We start from the raw sequence: 16126 nt of genomic DNA on the forward strand, positions 1-16126 counted from the left end.
ATACACCATTCTATAGACTGTCAAAGATCAAAAATAATTTTAAAAACATGGCTATAAAGGCATACAACATACTGCCAAGGGAGGTGAAATTAAAAGGTACAAATAATAGGGAACTTGCATATATTTAAGATATAATCAATAGCCCCAAAATTATATAAAAATATATGTTTGTATACTTCGGTGAAAGTTTTTTTATTATGCCCGATGATTGGCTGGTAGAAAAGTGACGTCATGGTTTAGTACGAGGAGGCACAGCCATAGTAGAGGTTGCATAGGCGGATCCAGCGGGGGGGCACGGGGGCACGTGCCCCCCCCCAGACCCTTAAAAATATGCTCGATTTTTAATACGGTCCCATTATCATTTCGTTCGTTTTGTATAACAAGGTATCCTTGTGCCCCCCCCCCCCTCCCCCCGAACAAAATCCTGGATACGGCCTTGCTTGTGCCCCTCCCAGAAAGAAATCCTGGATCCGCCCCTGAGAGGTTGCATACTTGAATATAAGCGACGGCGTGGTTATGATTCATTTATTGAAGTGCAGACGTATCGGAGTTGTTCATTGTGACTTCAGGGCTATTATTTGATCTGTTTCTACTCCATTGAAAACGAAAGATTGCGTAAAGATGAAGGAATATGGGTATTCCTAGGCTGATCCTAGCAAGCTTCCTGTTACTGATTCCATCATGATAACAATGTATTTTAGTGAAACTGTAGACTTCGTCGGCGCCGAAAGTCGATGCCGAGAAATGGAAAGGTAGCTGATGTGCATCTGAAATGTTTTATAGTTCATAACAAAGTGAGACATGCGTATAATTTTCGTCTGAAGACTTTCACAGCTTCTTTTATCTATGTTGCTGGTGGTTTTCGGGTAAACCCGAAAACCACCAGCAACATACATGCGTATAATATTGGCGAAAGCGTATACTCATGTGAAATGTGTATTCTTTTGGCAGTCCGGTAGAGTCTTATGGTGAACTTATTTCCACCTCGAAGCTGTCGATGATACTTTCAACTTAAAAATGCCTTGCCTGGAGGGCGACAGGAAGCTCTGAAGAAACCAGACTATTAATGCTTCAATTTAGTAGCGATAATATAGACGAACTTCCAACACAATCTACCATCTTGTGACTCAAAACCCCGAAGCCACTTCCTATTCTGCAGAAAGAATCGGTCAATCGCTCTTCGATCAATATAATAAACACAACGTCTTCAGGTGTTAGTTACTTTTGTAAAATGTAAATCCTTCCTAATTTAGCATTAAAATGTGAATGTTTTCCAAACAAGTATTTAATACATTTTGGGAGCTTTTCTCACGATATATCTTAAACCTACTCTAAAGGCGAGCTCATCGTCATTGCGATCGGTTGTCACTTAAAAATTACGAATCGGAAATCCTAGAGGGATGATCTTCGACGATGACCATGATCACCTGCACTCTCACTATCACTGGAACCCGTGGTGAAAATATCATCCCAATCCAATTTCTATTTGGTTTTAACTGGGGAAAGAGCAACATAGAACTGCACATTCTTTGGGCAATTTTGGGTTTGACTTTCCCTCAAACACCCCATTTCCCCTGTGGTGCACATCAGTCCTATCTTTATACGGTGGCCTGACAACCTTTAAATGGATCCTTGGTTTATCCTGGCAACCAACTAAATGGAAATTGCTGATCCATACGTCTTCCTCTATCTTCACAGTTTCCAAATCAAGGGCCGCGGAACATTCCTCTTGTGACTCATTTTTTTCTGAAAAGCAAGCAACGGCGTAGAATAAAATCAAAGAATGCTGCCATTCATTTTTTGTGACCACCTCTGGATTCCATTCTTTTTCCATCTACAACTTCCTTTATCTTTCGGGGTAAACTATGGGACTAGATAATGTTTAAATATTTTCATTAATTTATAACAAAATATAAGTTCTAAAAATACCCAAAAGCCATTTTATTAATCCGCACTGATGAGTGTAAATTAATGTGGAAGATGAATGCTGTGGACGTAGGAGTTTTCCTTAGGTTGAGTTGCAAACTTCATGAAGTTGACAAAACGACTAATTTTTCGGTGCGCGGAGTCATTTATTGCACTGGCCGTGTCTACATTTTTCAATTTTTTTGTAATAAAATAAATCAGAATTTAGGATAAAATTTCCCTTAAAATGACGTAGAGTTCATTATTATAGCATGCTTTGAAGCCAGGATATAAATTTGAAAAGTACAGCAGCACATCATTTTGACGCCGACAGTAGAAGAAAACGCTGTCTTCTTTGCTGTCACTCGAATGCATGAGGATCAGCGTTAACGCAATTGCTCTATATTTTCATATATCCTCCCTTGATTTTAAACATCATGGAATTTTCTATGTCCTTCTGTAACTGAAATTGAACAAGTGCCATAAATAATTTGAGTCCATCGTAACCATCGAGAAACACCTATCTCGATTTTTGTTGAGAAGTTGAGTTTTTATTCTCCGGCGGCCGAATTATCGAAAAATCTCAGTTTCAAGTTATTCAGTCAATGAAATATGGAAATATTATTAATATTAAAGTTATCTTCGCTCACATAGCACACGGGTTTATCATTCCGTTTATTATACTCTTATTTTTCCGTAACGCTCATCCCGACAGACGGCATGCATCCAGGCTTTTCTTCTAATTTCCTCCGTGGGAATGCAGACGAAAATTTTTTCTGGAGTATTATTGCACAGAGGAACAATGCACCACTTGTAATTTTTCCTTATTTCACCCATGATCTCCTTTAAACGCAACGTGGCTCTTCCAAACCTGCAGTTACTGGGCTTGGATCTTGGGCTCCTACTGAACAATGACGTCACGGCCTAAGATTAGTGGGGGCGGTATTTTTTAGCCCGCGAAACTCGGGAGACTTTTGGGAGTCATTTTCTAGTGTATAAACTGAATTTTAAGCGGAAAAATGTATATTGCGGTACTAAGTGTTTACTGTAGTATATCAGCATACTGTTTATAAAAAGAATGAATTTCCCTATTCCTCCGCGGGAGTGCACGGAGAGTACCTCTCAGCCCCGTTGACACTTTCTCTGACTCCTATATCGGTCGTTTTGCATTGTTGCTATAAAGTTATGCTTAAAATAAATAAACAGTGATTCGGGCCGGAACGACAATAGAGAGCACATTGCAGTGAATGGGAAACATGAACAATTTTTTTGAAGTACTTCAATGAAAAGATCCCTACCTCAAATGTACTCGCCGAAAACTTCGCGGATGATTAATGTTTTTTAGCCGAGTTATGAGTCTTTAAAAATTAATCTTCATCGGCTGCTTGTAAACACGACGTCATCGGAGCGTGGTGTCACGGCACGGTATCCACTAATGACAGACTGAGGCTGTGGATAGAAAATCGGTCTATGCAGAGGCTAAAACGCAACTTTGGCGAAAAAAATTGCTGTTTTAACGCCAAAATACAGATTATGAATATATTGGGTTGCCTAGGCGTTGTTGAAATAAATAAAGGGGATTGTTTGGGGAGAATTGGGAAGATTAAATGAAAGTAAGTTGATACCTAAGTATAAAGATAAGATAAGAAAGTATAAGATGAGGTATCAATAAGTATGTACAAAGTTAGGCCTTGATGATGGTTTTAAATAAACAGAAACGTTGGCTATAACTTGTTTGCATAACATACGTTGACCTAAACCCCAGGAAATATTTTAACGTGTATTAAACGAGGTCAAGATAAGAAGAAAAAAATAATTATGAAAATAAATTGATTGCACATTGTGTTCTACGTTGCACACCTACATCATTTGCTTTGTGGAATAAGTGTATTGTAGCATGGATATCCATGAGAAAAACGTGTGAAATCGTGTATAGTGCCCCGGCGCTCAAGTACCTCTATTTTCTCGCCGGATAAGGTTTTTGCTTGAGTCCCAAAGGACAAAGATAATATATTAAAGCGGTTGACGACCTACAGAATGGAGTTAAATACTTTATCTTCATTGTCAACAGAAAATATTTCTCAACGTAAGTACATTATGGAATCAGAGATACAGTAGGGTTTAATCTAATTGCCAGTTTTTCTCGGATGGCCACCAAATTTAGGATGTATCACTCATTTCACTTTTTAAACAACCCTAGAAGTGTACCTTATAGTCTACCATTTTTAGAATTAAATGTAAAGGAAGGCGGCTATTAACGAGAATAAGTACTGATTACGATTAAACCACGGAGAAAAATAAGGAATATACGAGACATATTTGAGGCTTTTGGCAAGGTAAACTCAATATTTACCACTTTCATGCCAAAAAAGTCATGCCACTTGCATGTCAACGCAAAACCTATAATTTCGACTCGTTTCTGCAGTGGGTTTCTATTCAGAAACAGGAACTTGAGTACAGGGTAAATACTATTTGGAACCTATTTATGTGTCTAGCAAATACTTTTTTTTCTTTTCACGATCATTAGGATCTCAACTCCGGCCGATTAGGGAAGACTATATAAGTTACGCATGGTAGGTAACTAAGTAAATACATAAGTTAGATTTTCAGCTAGCAATGGATATGTTAAATTTTAATGGACAATAAATAAATATTTAAAAACGTTCGTAAAATAATTTTCATTTATCGCATAATTATTTACCTGCCTTATTTTACTCCCGCATCGCGCTAGTGTCGAAGCAATCACTGTTTTTCAGAAAATCAGCCGCCATAAAGGAGTCGGCCAAAATTAAAATGTCGTATTGTGCCTTCTTAAATCCCTCTTAAGTCAATTTGTCCTTTGAGAAACTACTACAAAGCTCGTTGATGATTTTTTACTTCGATATCTTGCAATCAAGGCTCTACCGCTCCACTCTCGAAGTGAATGTTGCACCGTGCGATGACGTCAGAAGGCATTACAGGTCACGTGATTTCAAGTGATATTCGAGAACTTTTATTTAGAATTTACTGACGTTTGTGGAGTACTTACTAGGATAGTTTTGGCTTATATATTTGGACTCATGAGAAAATTTTCTATTCAATGAGACTAACTAGCACGATGAAATAATTTCATGCATGTTCCTCATTCAGTGTTATTTTTTCTTTTAACTTAATTAAGTTATTAGAATTCACATAAGAACCGTTAAGTATAAATTAGAAAGATATATTCATAACAGTACACAGTTCCATTAATATATTTCCTTGCTTTTGATCTAATCTCCCCTTTGCCGAGATTCGCCATATTCATTAACCGCATGATTGGAGGAGTGTACCTTGGCAGTGTATTTTTCCGTAGTCTTACCCTCAAAATAATGTCGTAGTCAGCACAAGTATTTTTAAAAAGATCAGTTTCTGCCGAGAAGTTAAGGTTCGGAAGGCTTTACCGCATCGACGTAGTTATAGAAATAGGTGAAAGGAATTCAACATAACCTGGCAACATTCATTAGCTCTCGAAATGAACTATAACCATAGAGTCGTGAGTATAAAAGAACAGACATCCCAACGGAAAAAATGTGACATTCGAAAAAGTTTAATTTTTATCTCACAGTAACCAAGGGTGATGAAAACAAACTGTATCCTACATATAATGAATCACCTCGTGAGCATATATATTAATCATTTTCGTAATCCAACTTACGAAACCACGCCGAGGGCAGATGAGAGTATGAAATTTTTCCGTAAAATCTATTTTCGGACGGGTTTTTCGTAAAGTTCCACGTAAAAACTCACATAAAAATACCATAAGTACGTGATTCCATTCAATATCGTTGACAGAAAAGAGGAATTACCCAAATGGCACCCATATTTCCGAAGTAGTAGAGTAAATAGTAAAGGTCTGTCCGGAAAAAATTGGAAGATTCCGCCATTTTTATGTTTTCGCTGGTAAATAGATGACTTCTTTTAAATGTTTACTTTTTCTAAAACAAAATGCATTTTTTATGTAATGGCAACGTTTTAAAGAAATTGGACTTGTAAAAGTTGACGAAATCTTGAGTTAATCTTTTGGAAATTATATTCTTCGGTGATTTTCGGAATACATATTTTAATTTTTTCTCGGTAACCAAGTTCGAAAACAAACTGTTACCTACATACAGTAGACGATTATGTGAGCATATATAATAATCATTTTCGTCGTCCAACTCACAAAATCAGGTCGAGGGCAGCAATGAAGTTAAAATTAAGATGAAAAGATTCTATAAGTTCGTTGCTAGATTCTTCATCTTTCGAAATGTACAACAACCATTCTCATAGCACGAACGGTTCGCGTGCATTAGTTAAAAACCGGAAAACCGTCCCAACAAAATGCGTAATTTCGGCCATTTAGTTTTCCTAGTAACGAAGTGTGACCATCAACTTCCGGTTTTCGAAATTTTCCTCCCGATCATTCATGGTCCCCTTCCTTTGCACCAAATTTCAGCACTCCAGCCCTCAAGGGCGTACCCAGGACCATAACTAGGGGGGGGGGGGGGCAAAACAAGTTGTGACATTACTTCATGAGAAAATTTGTTGAATGTTTCGTTTCAAATCAGTACTGATTTTGCTTAAAGACTTTTGCGATTTTTGCTTCTAGAGGGGGAGCTGCCCCCCCTGCTCCTCGCTGGGTACGCCAGGGTACGCGCATGCCAGCCATTCTGGAAGAGGTCGAGAATTTAACACGGAGGCAAGTGCGCAGCTGCGGTTGAGGTGCCTCAGTGTCAATGGATGCTATGAGCTGAGATCCGAGCGCCAGCAGTTCTGAACACGAACTGATTAGTTGTGTACCAAGAACCAGAGACGAGAAGAAAGAACGGAGCCCATACTTGGGGTTCGACTCACCAAGGCCACGGCTCCAACGATAATTATTTTATAGCCTCTCTCTCTTCTCCAAATGCCATGAATCCAACCATGCCTCTCTAGACCATGCATAACCATCTCACCAATGTCTCTTGTGTTTTTTTTTCCTTGCCCAACATCGGTGCTCCCCGACAGGGGCGCAGTTAGGAATTAAGCGAAGGGGGGGGGGGGTTTAGGTGTAACTAATACCGGGGTGTGTGGGGGTATGGAATACCCACCAGGATAAGCGGTAGGTGCGAGATTAATAAATTACAGAATTTTAAGATAAATGGTTCAAAACGGTGAGTTTTACGGCTTTTTGAGGGATATTTCAATAATCCTTACACTATTCAATTAGTAATATTAACCCAATTAGGTAAAATGGATTAAACTTAAAAATTTCTCCGAACTCTGGGGGGGGGGGGGGGTTTATCCCCCAAACCCCCCCCCACCTCGCTGCGCCACTGCTCCCCGGCGTCTGCACGTATTTCGTCAACGAATCAGACGCTTGCATTTCCCAATTTCAGTCGAGTAACTTGTGTATCTTGCCTCAACAAACTCAATGCCATTTCACTGCTCACAGGCGAACCAGACCAGAACGTATACGCAGCGAAATCGTCATTCCAAAATGGCTCAGCTCAGTCGAAGAGGAGAGTCGCTTCTTCGGAGAGGCATTTCCTCCACTGTCCCGACGCCAGCGATTACATTTGGCGTCGTTGGGCCAGCGATTATTTCATCCTGCCCCCCTGCCATTATCTCTCCGAACATAAGAACCCACTCTGCCGCCACAAGATTGCGTTCCATTACGGCGGCGTGCCTGAGGGGACCGACCCTCCCCGGCGCTAATAATCACCCTCTCTCTGCCTCTCGAGTGGGGCGGGCGGCAGGTAAACCTCAGAGCTCTACAAAGCTCTGCCCTCCGCTTCCCGAGTGCCCCGTGGACGCTGGTAACACAAAGCCAATCAAAATTCTCTCAATCAAAAGTATATGGAATATGGTTTCCCCGTGTGAGTGTTTCTTTTTTTGTGTCTCTATGTTTTTTAATTACAACTTGAACTATTTATGTTACGCGCATTTCATTTTTCCAAAACAGAATGCATCGCTATGCGCGCGCGCATTGTTATTTAGACGATTGGCTAATGGTTTTGTACAAAGAACAGCTTAATCTCATTGATAGTGTTATTGATTTTGTGTGTAATGATTTGACTGTGCAGTTAAACGACAAGAAGTGCAATTTATTTCCCCAAACTGTTATTAAATGCCTTGGTGTTCGTATTGATACTGTACGTATGGAGCTGAAGCTCACAGCTTCCACCCTGCAGCGGGTGCATTATATTATTTCAGTGTTACCCTGAGTTCGGGCAAAAGACATGCCGAAGGCGCTTGGGTTTCTTTCATGGGTTGTTTACATTAGGAATCTGCCCTTATTTCTCATTAAGGATGCCGCTCAGAGGCGGACTCAATGGGGGAAGAGAGGATCTTCCATGAATCAAGACGCTTTGCTAATTATAATATACGTTATAGTGGACGTTTATAGTGATGCGACTCCGTGGCAAGTTGCATGGACCATCCATCCCATCACTAGATGTTTGTGAAATATGGGTGCTGCCACGAGAGACCCCTATCTATTTATAGGGCAGAATGTTTAGCGGCCACCATGGCAGCAAACCACGCTACAACTGTGACCCCGATGGGGTCGAATATCAATGTTTTCTTAGATAATACCGCCGCTATGTACTCCCTCCAAAAGGGAAGTCCCGGTAGCTCAGCTTTCGACCAACTGCCCGCCTCAGGCTTCGTCCCACCTATATACCCAGCCGGCGGTTTGCGAAAAGGCCGCCGACTTGGCATAGGACCGTCCGAGACGGACAGTCGGCCGGGTTTTGAGCCGTCGGGACGTCGGGACGCCAGGTCACAACCTGTGACTAGCGAAAGGGTTAAAACAAATTCGAAAAAAAAAAACAAAATCGACTATTTGGACCGCTTTAGTAGAGAGGGAACATTTAATTGAAATTAATAGTTAGGAATAAAAAAAGTAGTTTTACTTTAATAATTTAAATAAAAATTTCATATTGAATACATAAAATAGTTTTTTAACACTATTAATGATTTAGTCAATTAACTTTTCGTCAACATTTTGTCTGAAAGAACACACATAAGAAAACACCTAGCAAACAATTTATACCATAAACCAAAATGCCACAAAATTATTTATGTACCATAATAAATAAACATAAATAAATAAAACATAAGAAAACTAAAGGGATAAATTAACCAGCCCACTAACAGTTTTCATCGGATTCCCAGCTGTTACTGTCCTCATCAGAAGTTGGCTCTACCAATACAAGTAAGTTTCGAATATCCTTTGAAACATTTCTTTTTAAGCATTTATACAAACATAATTATTGGATATTAGAGGATCCGAATTAAGGAGGTGCCTTAGGAAAAGATCTCGCATTTCAGCTGAGCGCGAAATTTTTCGCGTGAGTTACGCTCGCAATCTTCTGATATCTTTGTGGCGAGATTCCAAAGCTTCCTCCGAAAGTTGGCCAATTGGAAGCACTGCTGCCTTGGCAATTGATGCTCCATGAAACAGTACCTTGTGCACTGTGGGAGGCATGTAATACCACCGATACAAATCCACAAAAAGGGATGCAGTTTATGAGCAGTACTCGCCGAAATTGGCGTAATCATCTCAAGTCCAGATATCAGAGCTTTAAAATTGAGGCAAACCTCGAGATGAGTTCCTCGTTAATGCCTATTTGAAAAGGCAAAAAAGTCCTCACCAAATCCTTCTTCCAAAAAAATCTAAATATTCATAACAAATTTTGGAATTAATAAATAAAAATGAAATATGAGTTTTTGATGGTAAATATACCGATTTTCTGATGTTAGCTTAGGTTCAGAAAAAAACATCGGGCAGTGTTCCCATCATTAGTCATGCCTGAGATGAAGTACTTGGAAAACGTACCTTTTTATTGTTACGAGATATTCTTCACTACTGTCGGCGTCAAAATGATGTGCCGCTGTACTTTGCAAATTTATATCTGGACTTCAGTGCATGCCATAATAATAAATAATGCGTCATTTTAAGGAAAATTTTATTTTCAATTCATAATTATTTTTTGTTTTATGAAAATTTCAAAAATGTAGACACGCGAGCGCAATAAATGACTCCGCGCACCATAAAATTAGCTGTTTTGTTAACTTCGTGAACTTTGTAACTCCACCTAGGGAAAACTATCACGTCTATTCATCTTTCACAATAAGTTGCAAACATTAATGCAGATTAATAAAATGGCTGTTGCGTATTTTTATAATTCATATTTTGTTATAAAATAACGAAAATGTTTAAACTCTATCTAGTCCTAAATTTTACGCCGAAAGAAAAAATAAAATTGGTATAAACACTTCCTAATTTATTTTCAATTTTTCTATGATCCGAAAATACGTGAGTTTTATGTAGTGTAGATTATATATGGACTTTAAAATATACGACGGAGCGGACGAATGCTGCGTTGCCATGTATTGCGTGCGAAACTTTACTTCCTGGTAACCGGTACTAGCCCCACGCAGCCCCGTTTGGCAATATGACATTGATAAAAGTTATTAACATTCACAAATATAAATATTAGATCATAGAAAAATTGTAAATAAATTAAGAAGTGTTTCTATCTTTTCTTTCGGGGTAAAATGTAGGAGTAGATAGAGACAAAATATCCGTTCTAAAAATACCCAAAAGCCATTTTATTAATTTGAATTAATGTTTGCATCTTACTGTAGAAGATGAATGTTATAGACGAAGTAGTTTTCCCTGGGTTGGGTTACAAAGTTCACGAAGTTGACAAAATAGCTAATTTTACGGTGCGCGGAGTTATTTATTGCACTCGCGTCTCTTGATTTTAGAATTTTTCAGTAAATAAAAAATATATCAGAATGAGGAACTTGCATGGGTCGTAGATTGCTCTAAAAACTATTTTGAATAAGTCAAATGGATACATTAGCTCGCAAAAATACCTTCAGTTTCTCCATTCAACATCAAAAGAAATAAAAAAATTGCATTTAAAATCGAGAAAAATTTCTCTGAGCCGACCACTGCGCGAAGACACCCGAGCGTTGCCGAGGCCAGGCGTGACGTCATAGGTGCCTAAACAACCGTAGGGAGTTGGGAAATACGCTGAGCGCATGGTGTAAAATTTGTTTTGAGGGAGTATTTACCCGCTCATCGTCACTTTATTTTTTTCTGTTATTCTTGGGCAAGTTTTCCTATTGCTATTGTGCCTAAATTATTACTTGGGATATTAATAATGCGGCATCGGGATGATAAAGTACTAGCGTTTCACTTCGTATGTTTTAGTGATCAGAAAAATGGATGATGACGTTGCCACTCGTTCGAATAGTACACCTGAAATTCATCTACATCTACATAATACCCCGCAAGCCGCCTAAAAGGCGTGTGGCATGGGGTGTTAGGACACCAGCCTTTTTTTAGGACACCAAAAATTGATGCCACGACCCTCATGGAATTTGTTAAGACAAATTATTGCTATACGTAGGCGGCAAATCGAGTTGTAAAGGAAACTTGTAATACTGGAGGATAACGATCGTAAGCTTTGCTGTTGACATTAGAGTAAGCTGTGCTGTTGAATTTGGCAACGCCGAATTAACGGAGAAGGTAGTCCTATCCGTCCTACGGTACGAATTCACAGCAAAACAGTCTGCACACAATCCACATGTGAGATCGCGAATCGGTTCCGCTGCCAACACACACACAAGCTACCTATTTCAATAATATAGGTAAATCCATAAACAATATACTAGCATATACCATAAAAATATAGTTGGAAATAGGCAAATACCCTTATCAAAAACTAGATGTCACTGTCACATTCTTTTATTCATCACGTACAACTTACAATAACAGAACTCGTTATGATGAAAACAACTATTTATTCACTGATTTAAACCCTTAAATTAGCCCACAAAAGTCACATAGGTGACTTTTCTCACTACTATTCGTTGAAATAATGGAATATCAAACTTCACTCACAGTTTTTATTTCAATAGCGTGATCGTGAAATGTCATATCTACGGTGAACAACGGAGATTAGCACGCCACTGACAATTTTTACACTACTGTTAGACATTTATCGATAGCGTAATAGCACTTTTTACAATTCAATCACGATGGAACACTGATAACTCTTGGCCGATATTTTTCAACCTTGTCAAACTTTGTGCATTACAACCACTGGCACTGTGATTATTAGCAGTTGCTTAACGGGAGATGTCACGTTGAAAATAACACTATTTTGGCCCAAAATTGTTCCTAGATGTCTCCAATCAGCGAGCAAAAGTTGCATTGACTGGAATTCACCCCATAATACAAGCACAGACAGTACTAAACGACGAATTCTCCGGTACCTACTAATAAACGGATGAAGTTATTGTATATAAAAGCTAATCGGACATTAGTAAACATCAAAATCGTTCTAATTACATACTTAAATGAATGATATGCCGTCGATAACATCAACTTACAATTAACGTATCCCCCTTCCAATGGCCGTGGCTCAGACTCCTACAACGATGTTATTTAGGTATTATAAAATTTTTGGTTTAACTGCTCCAGTTTTATATTTTATGCCCTTACTCAGATATTAATATTATAAATAATGCAAAATATGAGGGCTTCCAAGCCTCTATCGTCGGATATTTATCTTTAAATATAAAATAATCAACACGTCTAACAAACGAAGCTCTCACAACTGCTGGCAACTATTACAAACAATCACAACAATAGCTTCGCGTGATGTTTAGGCACCTTTGACGTCATCGAGGCTTCGTCGGCAGTGGCTTGGGGGGTGAGGGAGTTTTTTCCCGCGCTTTAAAATTCGTTATATTTATCATTAAATATCTCGCGAAGGAAAACTCAGATATACATGCGGTTTTCTTTATTGTATTCAGAAAACAATTTTCTGTCCGCCTGTGAAATAAAAAAAATTCATGCAAGTTCCCCATTTAAAATTAAATTTTCTTTAAAATGACGTAATATACATCATTGTGGCAATCACTGAAGTCCAGATATAAATTTGTAAAGTACAGCGGCACATCATTTTGACGCCGACAGTAGTGGTAGTTCGGTCTCAACGCTGACATTTCACGATATAGGGAAATAAATCCTGGTTCTTCGCTCCCGTATCACAAGCACTGAGATCCTTTCGCACTCAAGAAGACAAACTGACTAATTTTCTCGGTAAAATCGTGAAAGAGAATATTTTTCAACCAATTGGAAAAAAGCCTTTTTGGAAAACCCCGTAAGAGCTACTTCGTGGAAACGTTTGCGCGGATATCGAAGGCGAAAGCGATCCTCAACTGTCCAAAAACCCCTTCATAGACCGAGGCAATAAAGCAATAAGCGGTATTTCTAAAAAGGGACAGTTATGAATCGAGTACAGAACTTCTTTAACGCTAGATAAGAATCATAACACGGTGGTTGGGTTTTCGGGTACAATAGGGATTAACGCAGTCGGCAGGGTAGTGCCCACCACCACGGCGGCGCTCCGCCACACGTGTCCCGTTCCCAGTGTTTGAGCTGATGGGAGTTATATAAGGCCTAGGAGGGCTCGGAGAGCAACATATGCGAGTGCATAGTTTGGGATTGGGTTTTCCAAGAATTTATATATAATGCTTTGCAGCCGCCCGCTTCCGATGACAAGAATCTGAGTTGCCGACGCAATCGTTGAGTACATTATATGTCTTATGAAGGAAATCATAATGTGCCCTTGGAAAAATTGGAACAATAAGACTAATGTGGCATGCTAAATGTCAGCAGTGTATGTAAGTGTAGACAATTGTAATTTCGTCTCACTTTTAGCGAATTATCCTCGACTACAGCTGAGTCTGAACATATGTTCGCATCTAACCACCGCCCGTGTCGGGCGGTTGGACATTCACGCACATAACTGGATAGGAGAGGCGGGGTGGCAAATTGGGGCAGGATTTTTCCATAGGTAACTAAAGTTGACACTTTATTTATATAATTTGGTGCTAAACATTTCGTGAAGCAAAGTGAAAAACAAAGTTTTTCTATACATTATGTTAAAAATAGTACATAATAATTGTACATAATTATGCGAAAAATCCACAGAGAAAAAATCATTCGCCTTGACCGGGATCCCTCGATTTCCGGCCGAGTGATTTAGCCAGTTAAGCTACCGAGGCGTCATTCTTCCCTGTGGAAATTTGTGGACTATACCGGACATGGTGGTATTTCCCAATGGACAAATTTCCACAGGGAAGAATGATGCCTCGGTAGCTTAACTGGCTAAAGCACTCGGCCGGAAATCGAGGGATCCGGGTTCGGATCCCGGTCAAGGCGAATGATTTTTTCTCTGTGGATTTTTCGCACAATTGTGCATTGCGGGTGACTCCCGTAAAGTTATCACCGTGGCTAGTCCCGGTATACTTAAATTGTACATAATTAATTGTACATAGTACATAACAATTGTAGATAATAAAAATAATAAAAAATTATCGCACAATTGTGCATTGCGGGTGACTCCCGTAAAGTTATCACCGTGGCTAGTCCCGGTATACTTAAATTGTACATAATTAATTGTACATAGTACATAACAATTGTAGATAATAAAAATAATAAAAAATTATCGCTACAATAAAAAATTTCACAACTACGGATTCAAACAATGTTCATTTTTATTATGTAATGATTTAAATTTAGGCATTTAAAACATAACGCAACAGTAGCAAAAAACTTCAGCCAATTTTTTCATAAAAAGGGAAAACTATTTTGAGATCATGTTTCATTAAATTGACAGACGTCTCCCGCTTAAAAAAAATGAGTTGTAAATAAAATAATTTCAGTAATGTGGTCACTGATCATTCTATAATTTGAAAATATAATAGTTTTTTCCAAATTAAAAAGTGAAAAAAGTCATTTTTGGCCAGCTTTTTTCGATTTCAACCCACTGTGCGACGTGTAGCAATAATTTGTCATAACATATTCCATAAGGGTCGTTGCATCAATTTTTGGTGTCCTAAAAAAAAGGCTGGTGTCCTAACACCCTCTGATAAACGCCTTTTAGGCGGCTTGCGGGTTAATATGTAGATGAATTTCAAGTGTACTATTCGAACGAGCGGTAACGTTATCATCAATTTTTCTGATAACTGAAACATACGAATGTAATGCTTGTACTTCATCATCCCGATGTCGCATTATTAATACCCCAAGTAATAATCGTGGCACAATAGCAATAGGAAAACTTGCCCAAGAATAACAGAACAAAATAAAGTGACGATGAGCGGCTAAATACTCCCTCAAAACAAATTTTAAAGCATGCGCTCAGCGTATTTACCAACTCCCTATGGTTGTTTATGTTGGATATGCGATCTCAATTGCTTTTGGATTCATGCTAATGCAGTGTCATTATTAAGTGTGCGGGTTATGATTATGTTTTGTTTCCTTTTGTGACGAATAAAGTGTTTCGTTTTTGTTTCTTGGATATGCAACCGGAAACGATTGGAGAATGGCGTGGTTTATTTCTTTTTCCTCGTAACCGATATCCTAAATTTGGAGTGAATATCTAATAGTTTAGGCACCTATGACGTCACGCCTGGCCTCGGCAACGCTCGGGTGTCTTCGCTCAGTGGTCGGCTGCAGAGAAATTTTCCTTGATTTTAATGTCAATTCTTTTATCTCTTTTGATGATGAATGGAGACACTTAAGGTATTTTTGCGAGCTAATGTATCAATTTTACTCATTCAAAATAGTATTTAGAGCAATCGACGACCCATGCAAGTTCCCCATTAGGCGGTTTCAATTTTATATTCGCGAATTGTAATCTCAAGTCCTGCATATTTATCTTTAATAATTAGCAGACACCCTTAAGAAAAAATTAGAGATATTGTTGACATACACGGTGCGAGTGCAAAGGTATTAAAATGAATTAGGCGTAGTTACAAAGCCAAGTTAAGCATAATGTCATACATCACGCAGGAAATACTGAGAACAGTGACATAAGTAGAAGGTCCGGCGTATCTGAGGCAAATGTGTGAACATGGAAATCTGCACAAATCTGTACCGCACAAATTGCGGACACGGCACCAACAACGACCGACACAGGTATCGACCGGCTTTTTGACTCTTTTTTTCTACAGCAACTGCCTTCAAGCTTGAACGCCACGCGCTTCCTGTCGAGTGACTGAATGAAAAGGAATCAACGATTGTTCTCCGGGATTGTGGCTAATGTACGTCAATTAACAAAATAATTATTTGATTTTTGCTTTCTTATTTTTGCCAGATATGTTATAATAGCGTCTCTCAGTTAATTTTAAGACTTCAACACTACAT

This window comes from Ischnura elegans, chromosome 5, assembly GCF_921293095.1.
Source record: "Ischnura elegans chromosome 5, ioIscEleg1.1, whole genome shotgun sequence".
NCBI classification, from domain to species: domain Eukaryota; kingdom Metazoa; phylum Arthropoda; class Insecta; order Odonata; family Coenagrionidae; genus Ischnura; species Ischnura elegans.